Raw genomic sequence first — 12,143 nt, 5'->3', positions numbered from 1 at the left:
TAAACAGAGAAACTAGTGAGCTGCCAGAGGGCTAGCCTTCATTCTGGTTCTTTTGATAATGGCAAAAACATGGTGGAAAAGGTGGTTAAATTGGATTTTAAAGGTAGCAGAAATTGGTTTGAAATGGTGAAAATGTGATAAAATAAGCAAAACTTGGTTAAAGTGGCAAAAACAGGCATAGATAGTGTTAAGGGGAATTAAAAAGTGGCTGAAATGACTTTAAATTGGCAAAAATGGGTAGAAAATTTGGTGAAATGGAATAAAAAGTTGATAGAAACTGGCAGAAAGGGTTAACTAAGACAGAAAAATGGGCAGAAATGGGTTAAACTGGAAAAAATGAGCATATCAAATAAGGTTGAAATGGGCGTAAAAAAAGTGGTTTATAGAGGCAATATTGGTTTAACAGAGGCAACGATAGGTGCAAAGTGGCAAGACTTGGTTTAGAAACGTCAGAAACAGGCAGAATAATGTTGGAAAGGGTTTGAAATGGGAAGAATGTGTTAAAGTTGACAAAATTGGTGGGAAAAAGTGATAAACAGGTCAAAATGTAGCAAAATTGGTGTAAAGTGGCAACAGTTTAATTTAAGATATATTCTAATTTTTTGGGGGTATCTCGTGACTGCCTCTCAGTGTCTCGCGACCCCATGGGGGTCCTGACCCCAACGTTGAAAACCGCTGGACTAGACTGGACTGACTGGTTAGTTTGGCAGTAATAGAAAACCCCGCTCCTCTTCAGTGTCGGTGGTCAGACGATCCGATGCGTCTCCCCTTTCTCTCGTAGAGTTAAGGTGTGGCCCTTTCTAATCAGGCTCCGCCCACAGAGTCATCAGGGCCCTCAGGAGGGGTTTGTTGATATCAGTGCATGAGTGCTGGATCAGCAGCATGCTAGCGTCCTGGCTAACAGTTACCTCATTGAGGAGCTGCGTCAAACTTATTGACTTCTGATATTGAAATTCTGTATTTGTGCTTCTTTCCACACATTTACAGCAACTTATTTTTGTCACTTTAACCCATTTTTTCAATTTTATTCCCATGAATGCTTCTGTTTTGCCACTTCCTCTGGTAAATTCATCTATTAACCTTTCCCACATATTTTTGACCCATTTTGTGACTTCTTTACATCACTTCTAACCTATTTTTGCTGTTAACCGTTCTTTTTTGCTCCACTGTTTTGCCACTTCTGCAGTTTTTTGACCCTTTTTTGCATCTCTTCCTCCCCTTTAACTCATATTTGCCAGGACATGCCTAACTCCACTCTTCACCTCTTTCTTCCACTCCTTTTTGGCACTTTTATGTTAATTTTGCCGTCTTTCCTCCCCTTTCTTTCCATTTTCTACCCATTTAGCTGCCTTTTGCCCCTATTTGCTAATGTTTTCACCACTTTCCATTATTCCACATTTTTAACCCAGTTCTGCTGCTTTTTTTGCTGCTTTTTATTGCCACCTGTCTCCCACGTCTTCCGCTTCTTTTGCCTTATTTTACCCATAAATATATATATATTTATTTTGCCTATTTTTGTCTCCTTTTACAATCATTCAGTTCTTTTCTATCAAACTTAGATCAAATGTCTTTTCTCCTTTGTTTTCTGACGTTTGTCCACATCATGTCTCTTATATTACTTTTCCTCATCCACTTTATTAACAATAAAAAGGTCCTTCTGTTTGCAGAAAGGAGTTTGTATTTAGAAAAAGGCTAGAATGTTCTACAGGATAAATAAAATTCTGGTTTTGCTGCTCTGATAAGACGGGGTATTATTCAGGTTAAAAATGAAATATGGTAAAACACACCGTGATTTTGCTGACCTGTTTAAAGTTCTCCTCTTTATCCCCCTTGGTCTAATTAGCAGGTCACTCATTAAGGCTTCACTGAGTTCTAGTTAGTGAATTCTAATAGACTCTGACTAACCTGGACTGAACCAAACCAGACCACTTTATGGACCTGGACCATACAGGACTGTTGTGTGACGTGGACCGTCCAGAATGTCTTCCTTTTTTTTTGCCTCAACATTTCACTACAAAAGCAGCGTAATAATGATTTTAATTTTACACATGGGTATAGTGGTAAACGGCTTAAAACAGGCTCTTTTTGGTAGAGTTTCTCTATGTAGAAATCACTACTTGCTCCCCATCTGGAGTTCTCTGCTGCAGCGTGGCGTCATCTATGACTCAAGAGAACAAAGTCTGAAAAAGTTTTATGTGAAGAATCTCAAACTGCCTTAAATAACGTTTAAAAAGTTTGATTTAAAAAATAACAAGGGCAAAGCAATAGAAGCCCATCAACTATAGCAGGGAATCTCAACGTGTGGCTCTTTTATGATTATGTGTGCTTCTTTATGTCTTATTTTTAAATATTATTCCCCCAGAAAAGGGAATTTTTTTGCCCTTTATCACCATTCTTTGCCACTTTTCACCCATTTAAGCTACGCTTTGCCATTTAAAAACCACTTATTTCCCTTTTTTGCCCATTTTTGCCACTTCTTTTTGTCACTTTTGTTCAATTTCGCCACTTTATGCCAATGTTCAACCCTTTAAGTGCAGTGACTTTTGACAGTAAATACCCATTTTTCTCGTTTTTTTCCAATTTCGCCACTTTTTCCGTTTTTTGCCACTGTTCACCTATATAAGCTACCTTCTGCCATTAAATAGCCCTCTTTTCCTTTTTTTCAACATTTGTGCCCCTTTATGCCCATTTAGGCTACCTTTTGCTATTAAATACCACTTGTTTCCACTTTTTCTCCCCATTTTTGCCACTCTTGACTTCTTTTTGCCCGTTTCAGTCACTTTTCACTAATGTTTTTTTCTTTTCACCACTTTTCGCCCATTTTAAGCTACATTGTGCCATTAAATACCACTTGTTTCTAATTTTTTTGCCACCTTTTCCCAATTTTTGGCTTTTTTCACCCTTTTTTGTTGCCGTTTGACCATTTTTGCCACCTTTAACTTACCCTTAGGGGTGGCCAGGACACAACATGAAAAGGACCCATTTCACTCATCTCTCAAGCAGCCACAGGACTAAGGTTACAGGTTTGAACAAGGATGCAATTTATTTACATAGGAGTTTTAATAACAAAGAACGGGAACCTGCAGTCAAAGATAACCTAACTAAAAAAGGAGAGGTTCAACCGAGTCTGTAAAAGAAACAAAAGGGTCCCTCTGTGTAGCAGCGAACCTGCTTTACCTTTTGACACCAGGCTACAAATAAACACTGATTAAATTAACACTGGGTGAGCTGGACTCTAAGAGATTCTGTGGCGTGGCCGGTTGGGAAGTGAATGGAACGGGGTTCCCCCTGCACCGTGGTGACGTCACATCCCCTCCTTATTTTAAGGCCGAGCTCCGCAGCAGCCTACCAACTGTCTGCACGGGACCCAGATCCGGCAATCACCCGCATGCGATGGCTCCTACTTAAGCAGATGGACAGGTAGCGAGCTCGCCACACTCATCATGCACACACACACACACAGCAGGCACAACCAACTCGAAGGAAACAAAAAGATACAATGTATACAATTAAAAAAACACATTATGACCGCGGCCATAACAATATATATTTATTCACACACACACACACACACACACTTTTTGGGCTTAGATGTCATTAGTTATAAATAAATCTTTCTTCTCTGTGTATTTATAAATTAACACAACATAGACATGCAGGATCAAAGATAGTAACTTGTCTGTTAGTCACATGATACACAGGAGTTAGTACTTGATTGCATAACCATTGTTTTTGATGACTGCAGCCATGCGTCTTGGCATGCTCTCCACCAGCTTCTGACATTGTTCTGCTTTCACAGCAGCCCATTCCTGTTGCAAAAGTTCAACCAAATTTGCTTTGTTTTGGGCTTGTGGTTCTCCATTTTGAGTTTGATGATGTTCCACAGGTTTTCAGTTGGATTTAGATCTGGTGATTGAGCAAGCAAAGGCATGGTTCAAATGTCCTGGTTCTCCATCCAGGCTTCAACTGACCTTGCCGTGTGGCAAGGGGCATAGTCTTGTTGGAAAATCCAGTCATTTGAGGCAGGAAAGAGTTTATCAGCTGATGGAAGAAGACTAGCCCAGTACGTGACCTGGTACATTCGCCCTTCACACAATTGCATTTGCCCTGTTCCACCCATACTGAAACGACCCCAGATCATCACCGATCCACCCCCATGTTTTACTGTAGGGGCGAGACAGTCTGGTTTGTAGGCTTCTCCAGGCCTCCTCCAAACCAGTAAGTTGGCTGGAGTGGGCATCAACTCAAAATTGGATTCATCACTGAAGAGAACCTTAGCCCAATCATCAACAGTCCAATCCTTGTGATCCCTAGCAAAGAGTCCGGGCCTCCCTCTGCCTTTCGTTGAGAAATGTGACTTGTTCAGCAAGGACAGTTCGAAACCGACTTCTTGAAGTCACACAGGGCACGGAAGAAGCCCTTCATCAACAGTGCCCACTCATTTTTAAGGTCCCTGGAGGTCTAACCACAATTCCTGACACAGGAACGGATGAGTGCACAGTCCTCTCATGGGGTAGAAAGACGCTTCCTGCCTTGACCAGCTAGCAATTTGGTAGTACCATGTTCGGCTTACTTTTTTTTTTTTTTTTGGTGTAATGAACGGCTGTCTTGGAGCTCTTCAGTTTTTTGGCTACCTGTCTCTCACTCATACCAATTTCCAGCTGTGCCAAGATGGCTGCCTTTGTGGCTTCACATAACTCTTTTGTTTTAGGCATTATATTAGAGCTGACAACTTCTGAGTTGTGCTGCGGCTTGAATGTAAGCAGTAAACCACTCTAGGCCTTTGCATGTGCAGTGCTGCTTATGACATGAAATGGCCTCTTATATACCCTGGGAATACAATTAAGCTTAAGCGTGTCAAATAGGACATAAAGTATTACAGAATCAGCTGCATTTTTTGTCATGTTCATTGTATTCTTCAGGTAATATACCTTTAGTGGTATCAGGCATTAAAATGAACAAGATATTGAAGAAAACAAGGGTGGTCTAATAATTTTTTCTGTGACTGTATTTCAGGGATTGATTTAAGAAAGACTCTCAGCTGGACCTTCTCTGTGTCCATGTTTGATCAGCAGGTGGCGCCAAAGCTTAATAAAACACTCCCCTGCTGCTGTGACCTATTGCTGATAACTCTCAGCCTCACGGTGGAACGGTTCTCATTTAACCCACAGACGTTTCAAACTAAGAACTTCTGGAAAAGTGGAACAGTTCCTCCCACTTCTCTAAAAGTTTTCATCAAAGGCCCGTCAGCAACAGAGAGAGATTATTAGTCATGTATGAGACAGTAATGATGTTCTATGAACCAGCTCTTTAGTATGAGTGACAGGAGCTGGCTCCTGTTTCAGAGCCAGTTTTCTTTCTTCTTTGTTTTTTTAATCCACATTTAAAAAGTCAAATGCAGAGCTGATTAGGAAACGACTGACCGGCTCCCATAACTGAGCTGAGCCGATATGTGGACCACATGTGAGGGATCAGCTGAACCTGCTGGGGAGCTCAGAACTGTTCATGTGCAGGTATAAGAGACCATAATCTGGTCTATAGGAATGAACGGGCTTACCGGGGCTGGAGACCCAGGGCCCACCCACAGGAGGGGGCCCAGTGTGGATCATGCTCCTGTGGTGTGGCTGTTACGTGTCCGTGTGTACACGTGTGGGTGGAAAGAAAACATCAATAACATGGAAAAACAAAAGTCACTGTGATTGGTTTATAGGGAGGAGGCCTACCTATCGTTCAGTGAATACACGTGTAACATTTGGATGGCAGCAGGAACCTGAGAAAGCAGGAGAAAGGTGTAGGAAATAAACTCTCCAGCAGTGATAACAATGACCGGAACAGCAGCTGTAGAGGACAGAGACGGAAATAGCGGCGGTTAACCACCGACTGCTGCCAGGTCCATGGATCATGTCTGAATATTTTTAACTGTAAAGTGTCAAGAAAAGCCACACCAGTCACCTTTCAGAGAATGTTATGAATTTTAACTTGGATAATGTAGCGTAATAGAGGAACCTGGGCCAAACTCTCCTGACCCCGCACCAACAACTACTAATGCTGCCCCAACGGTCTCTGTCCCTACACCAGCAAAGACTGGGACACTGAGGGGTGCTTAATGAGGATGCACTGGACCACATGAGTGACAGATCCAGTACCAGAATCAGGACAGACTCAGCTCTCTAAGAGCCACTGCTGTCCTTAGACAATGGCATTGTTAGAGAGCTGCACCTCAGTGGTTCAGGACTATACTACCTGTAAGACAGAAGCATGTTAAAGGTTAAAGTGCACTCAAAAACGAGTGATGGGGCCCCTGATAAACCCAGAGACCAGACCCTGATAAACCCAGAGACTGGACCCTGATAAACCCAGAGAATGGACCCTGATAAACCCAAAGAATGGACCCTGATAAACCCAGAGACTGGACCCTGATAAACCCAGAGAATGGACCCTGATAAACCCAGAGAATGGACCCTGATATACCCAGAGACTGGACCCTGATAAACCCAGAGAATGGACCCTGATAAACCCAGAGATCGGACCCCGATAAACCCAGAGACTGGACCCTGATAAACCCAGAGAATGGACCCTGATAAACCCAGAGAACAGACCCTGATAAACCAAGCTTTGCTGGTCTGCCACTTAACTGTGCCAACCTTGGATCTGCACTGCTCTGGCCTGGCCCTGTAGTGCTGGTCCTGAACTGTTCTAGCCTGGTCTTGTACTGCTTGTCCTGTGCTGCTGGTCCTGTACTGCAGTGGTCTGGTCCTGTACTGCTGGTCCTGTACTGCAATGGTCTGGTCCTGTACTGCAATGGTCTGGTCCTGTACTGCTGGTCCTGTACTGCAGTGGTCTGGTCCTGTACTGCTGGTCCTGTTCTGCAATGGTCTGGTCCTGTACTGCAATGGTCTGGTCCTGTACTGCAATGGTCTGGTCCTGTACTGCTGGTCCTGTACTGCTGGTCCTGTAATGCAGTGGTCTGGTCCTGTTCTGCAATGGTCTGGTCCTGTACTGCAATGGTCTGGTCCTGTACTGCAATGGTCTGGTCCTGTTCTGCAATGGTCTGGTCCTGTTCTGCAATGGTCTGGTCCTGTACTGCAATGGTCTGGTCCTGTACTGCTGGTCCTGTACTGCTGGTCCTGTTCTGCAATGGTCTGGTCCTGTACTGCAATGGTCTGGTCCTGTACTGCAGTGGTCTGGTCCTGTACTGCTGGTCCTGTACTGCAGTGGTCTGGTCCTGTACTGCAATGGTCTGGTCCTGTACTGCTGGTCCTGTACTGCTGGTCCTGTTCTGCAATGGTCTGGTCTTGGACTGCTGGTCTTGTACATCTCTCTGGGGTGTCGTCGACGGGTTCTGGACTGTTGTGGCTCAGCCTGAGGCAGTCTATCCAGATCAGTGCCTGGATCCTGTCTTCTCTTCAGGAGGACTCTTGTACCTGTGATGTTGATGGATCTGGCCTGGGATAGCTGTTCCTGCCTTGTCTGAGCTGAGGTCCCCTGGCTCTGGTGAGACTAGTGTGGGTGGATACACCTACTTCTGGTCTGGCAGCACTGATGGACTCCACACTGACAGGGTGGCGCTGGTCTTTGAGAGCTAACTGCCCCCGTTGATTCCTGAGGTAACGCCTGTTAACGAGTGTTTACTGAAGCCAGTCTGACCCATCGGTCCTGGTTCTCCAACAGAGCCAGCTGCAAAGGAAGCGTTCTATACCAGACTGATCTGAGTGTAGATCTGGTACCCAGGGTGATGTCCTGGTAGTTCTTGGTGAGGGGAGGACTATGAGGCCCCCTAAAGGCCCATATTAAAATTCTAGGTCAGATTCATCTCAGCTGATACTGGAACAACTTCCTGTTCATGTTAAACCTGAAGAAAATCCCAGATGTCATCAGTGTTCATGACCTTTGGGACTTCCTCACATGCTCGGGGTCACTTAGCCTCCTACTTCTCTGTTCGTCAGCTCTGTGGTGTCATGTGACCTTTCTAAATGTCAGCTGATGTGTGTCAGTGATCATGTGGACATAAACGCCCACTCAGGGCTGTCCTCCTTCTGCTTTTTACTCTTTGCCTTTTTGTTGTGACAGTGAGGGTTTTCCCGCTTATTTTCTTAATAATCTGCCTCATAAAACAAACAATAAAGCGCCACAGGACGCCGCCAACGCCGTGACGGAGCCTGAAAACCCCAGAGCAACAAAACAAAAGTGTTTATTTAAAGGGTGGAGAGATCAGACTACCATTATCCCTCATCTATTTAAAACCATCCACTCTGATGAAACAGCCGTGATTTAGAGGGCGGACTATGAACAGGTGTGTTTGGGTGTTACTTCACTCTGTCTAAACTTAACCTCACATTAATCAAACCAGTAAATATGTCTAATTTCTCACTAAGATGTCTCATCTCTAGCCACAGTCATCAGACAACTCCATATAAAATCTACATTTAGGATTTTAGGAGCAGAGCTGAGACCTGATTTATTTAACAGGCAGAATGACAGTCATGTCTACGTTTGGTCCACATTTATAGTGTGCTCAGCTTAGTTTGATTCACTGAAGAAATTCAAACATTTTCATAGAGCACCAGTTCCAAAAAAGTTGGGTCGCTGTGTAAAATGTAATAAAAGCAGTAGCAGGTGATCGTCAAACCTCATAAACTCATATTTGATTCTCAGTAGAGCAGAAACAACAGATCAGATGTTAAACTGAGACATTTTAACAGTTCAGGAAAATATTAGCTCATTTTAAATTTGATGGCAGCAACACATCTCAAAAAAGTAGGGACAGGACCATGTTTACCAGTGTGTAGCATCCTCTCTGGGTGGTCTGGGAGAGGAATGCTGTCCCATTCTTGTCTGATGTAGGATTCTAGCTGCTCAACAGTCCTGGTGTCTTCTTTGCTCCAAATGTTTTCTGTTGGTGAAAGGTCTGGACTGCAGACAGACCACTTCAGGACCCGGACTCTCCTCCTGTGAAGCCATGCTGTTGTGATGGATGTGGTCTGTGGTCTAGCATGGTCTTGCTGACAGAGATGTTGGCTGGATGGGAGCATATGTGTCTCTAAAAGCTCTCTCTACTGTTCAGCATTGATAGTTCCTTTCCAGATGTTAGAGCTGCCCACACCATAGGCACTAATGCAACCCCATACCATCAGAGATGCAGGCTTTAGACCTGAGCCAGGAGAACCAGCTGGATGCTCCCTCTCCTCTTTAGTCCACAGGACACGGCGTCTGTGCTTTCCTCTGACCACAGAACAGTTTTCCATGTTTCCTCTGACCGCAGAACAGTTTTCCATGTTTCCTCTGACCACAGAACAGTTTTCCATGTTTCCTCTGACCGCAGAACAGTTTTCCATGTTTCCTCTGACCACAGAACAGTTTTCCATGTTTCCTCTGACCACAGAACAGTTTTCCATGTTTCCTCAGTCCATGTTAAATGAGCTTTGGTCCAGAGAAGACGGACCACGGTGTTTCTGGATCCTGGTCACATATGGCTTCTTCTCTCCATGATCCAGCTTTAACTGTCATTGGTGGATGGCACGGCCAACTGTGTTGACAGACGATGATTTCTGGAATGTTCCTGAGCCCATGCAGTGATTTCACTACAGAATCATGGCTGTTTTTAATGCAGTGGCCCCTGAGGGCCCCTTCAGCCTGGTCCCTTGCTCTCAGAGATTTCTCCAGGTTCTCTGAATCTGTTGATGATATTACGGACTGGAGATGGAGGAGATTCAAAGTCTTCACAGGAACATTTTTTGAAATTGTTCCACAATTTTTAGCCTCAGTTTCTCCCAGATTGGTGAACCTCTGCCCATCTTTACTTCTGAGAGACTCTGCCTCTCTAAAATGCTCCTTTTATACCCAGTCATGTGACTGACCTGTTGATAATTAACCTCATTAGTGTTAAAATCCTCCACCATTAGTACCACTTACTTTTTTGGGGCTTTTGTTGACCTGTCCCTACTTCTTTGAGATGTGTTGCTGCCATCAAATTTAAAATGAGCTAATATTTGTCATGAAAAGGTAAAATGTCTCAGTTTTCTGTTTCTCCTTTATGAGATTTGACGATCATCGAGTTCTATTTTATTACATTTTATACAGTGTCCCAGCTTTTTTGGAACCAGGGTTGTCATTTGTTTCCGTGACAGTATGTAAGTAAAGTTTTTATTTCTGGATGAGCAGGGATTTTTCCGCCATGTCTTCAGGGAATATCACACAAAGACAAAATCACAGAGGCTCCTGGATTTTCCACCTCCTCTGATCAGGACTTCACCTGTTCAAACCTGCCTGTGCAGATTTTTATCCAGTCAGAGGGCAGAGCTGTGCCAGGTCCAACCCTCTGAGGATTGCTGTGATTAATACAGACTGAGCTGTAAGAGCAATGGTGGCAAAAACAATTTCAATGAGGAAGTACTGAGACTGAGAAACAGGGCAAAGACGTGATTATTCTAGCTTTAGGAGAAGATGGAGAGTGCTGTCTGATAGAATAAACCAAAGAGAGCTGAAGGAGTACATTAAATAACATCAATATATCAGATCTAATGTCAGCTGTTACCGTTAACATCCAAGCTAATCAACGCTATTTCACATCCTAGAACTAGGCCATGGTGGAGCATCATCTTACTGTTAAGTTCAGTTAAATCCATCATGAAGAAATGAAGGAATATGTCACATGTGTAAATCTGCCTAGATCAGACCGTCCTCACACACTGAGTGGGCGTGCAAGAAGGAGACTAGTGAGAGAGGACACCAAGACACCTATGACTACTCTGAAGGAGCTCCAAGCTTCAGCAGCTGAGATGGAGAGACTGCCATCACCACAAACACACCATCCCCACTGTGGAGCACGCTGGTGGCAGCATCATGCTGTGGGGATGCTTCTCAGCAGCCCTGGAAGGCTTGTAAAGGTAGAGGGTAAAATGAATCCTGGAGGACAGTCTTCTCCAGTCTGACGGAGAACTACGGCTTAGAGAAGATTTATTTTCCAGTCAGACAATGAGCCGAAGCATCCAGAGAAAGCTACACAGAAATGGTTTAAAGACGACAAGGAGAATGTTCTGGAGTGGTGGAGTCAAAGCCCAGACCTCAGTCCAAGGGATGATAGAGGCTGGACTTGAAAAGGGCTGTTCAGTCCTGATCCCTGATCAACCTGACAGAGCTTGAGCAGTTTATCAAAGAAGAATGGAGTAAAATTCCAGAGTCCAGATGCTTGATCCTGACTGAGACCTATCCACACAGACTCAGAGAGACTGAGACCTATCCACACAGACTCAGAGCTGAGACTGAGACCTATCCACACAGACTCAGAGAGACTGAGACCTATCCACACAGACTCAGAGAGACTGAGACCTATCCACACAGACTCAGAGCTGAGACTGAGACCTATCCACACAGACTCAGAGAGACTGAGACCTATCCACACAGACTCAGAGAGACTGAGACCTATCCACACAGACTCAGAGAGACTGAGACCTATCCACACAGACTCAGAGCTGAGACTGAGACCGATCCACGGCCGAGGGGTGGGCGCTTCTCTGGGATTTATCAGACAGTTTAATGCACTGTTTTTACACACTTTGGAATAAAAAATCAAATTCAAAACGCCAACAAATCCACACATCATTTAGGCAAAGATAATGTTGTTTAACCTTAAAAAACACTTCATTGATAACATCGTTTATTTCTTACCCTAATTCATTCTAAAATCAGGATACACCAGACTGCAGTCCAATAATTTTCACTTCTGCCTCCTAAAAATATCTGAAGTTTATAACTAACATTGCATAGGTAGGAAAGAATTTGGTGAAGATTTCTATAACTGAAGCTCTGCATTTAACCCCTTAATGCCTGTTGTTGCATATTTGATCCATACTTTTATGACTCCTCTATCTCATCAGTATGATCAATAAATTACTCAAAAAACGTCTGAGTACGATCTGATAAATGATTTAAAAAATGCCCTCAAGTGGATTATCAGTTACCAAAAACCCCTAATGAATGAAATGAGAGACTAAAAATATAATTATTTAATTTTATGGAAATTTTGATTTTTTAAAATTTCAGTAGAAAGTTAAATGAACATTTCAGTTACAAAAAATTAGATTTTTCTGGCTGTTATTTGTGTTTTCAGGCTTTAAGGGGTTAAAACAAAGAACATAAAAAGC

Source organism: Cheilinus undulatus, linkage group 3 (genome assembly GCF_018320785.1).
Source record: "Cheilinus undulatus linkage group 3, ASM1832078v1, whole genome shotgun sequence".
NCBI lineage: Eukaryota > Metazoa > Chordata > Actinopteri > Labriformes > Labridae > Cheilinus > Cheilinus undulatus.
The sequence above is the reverse complement of the archived record's forward strand: the minus strand, read 5'-3'. Positions refer to the sequence as shown.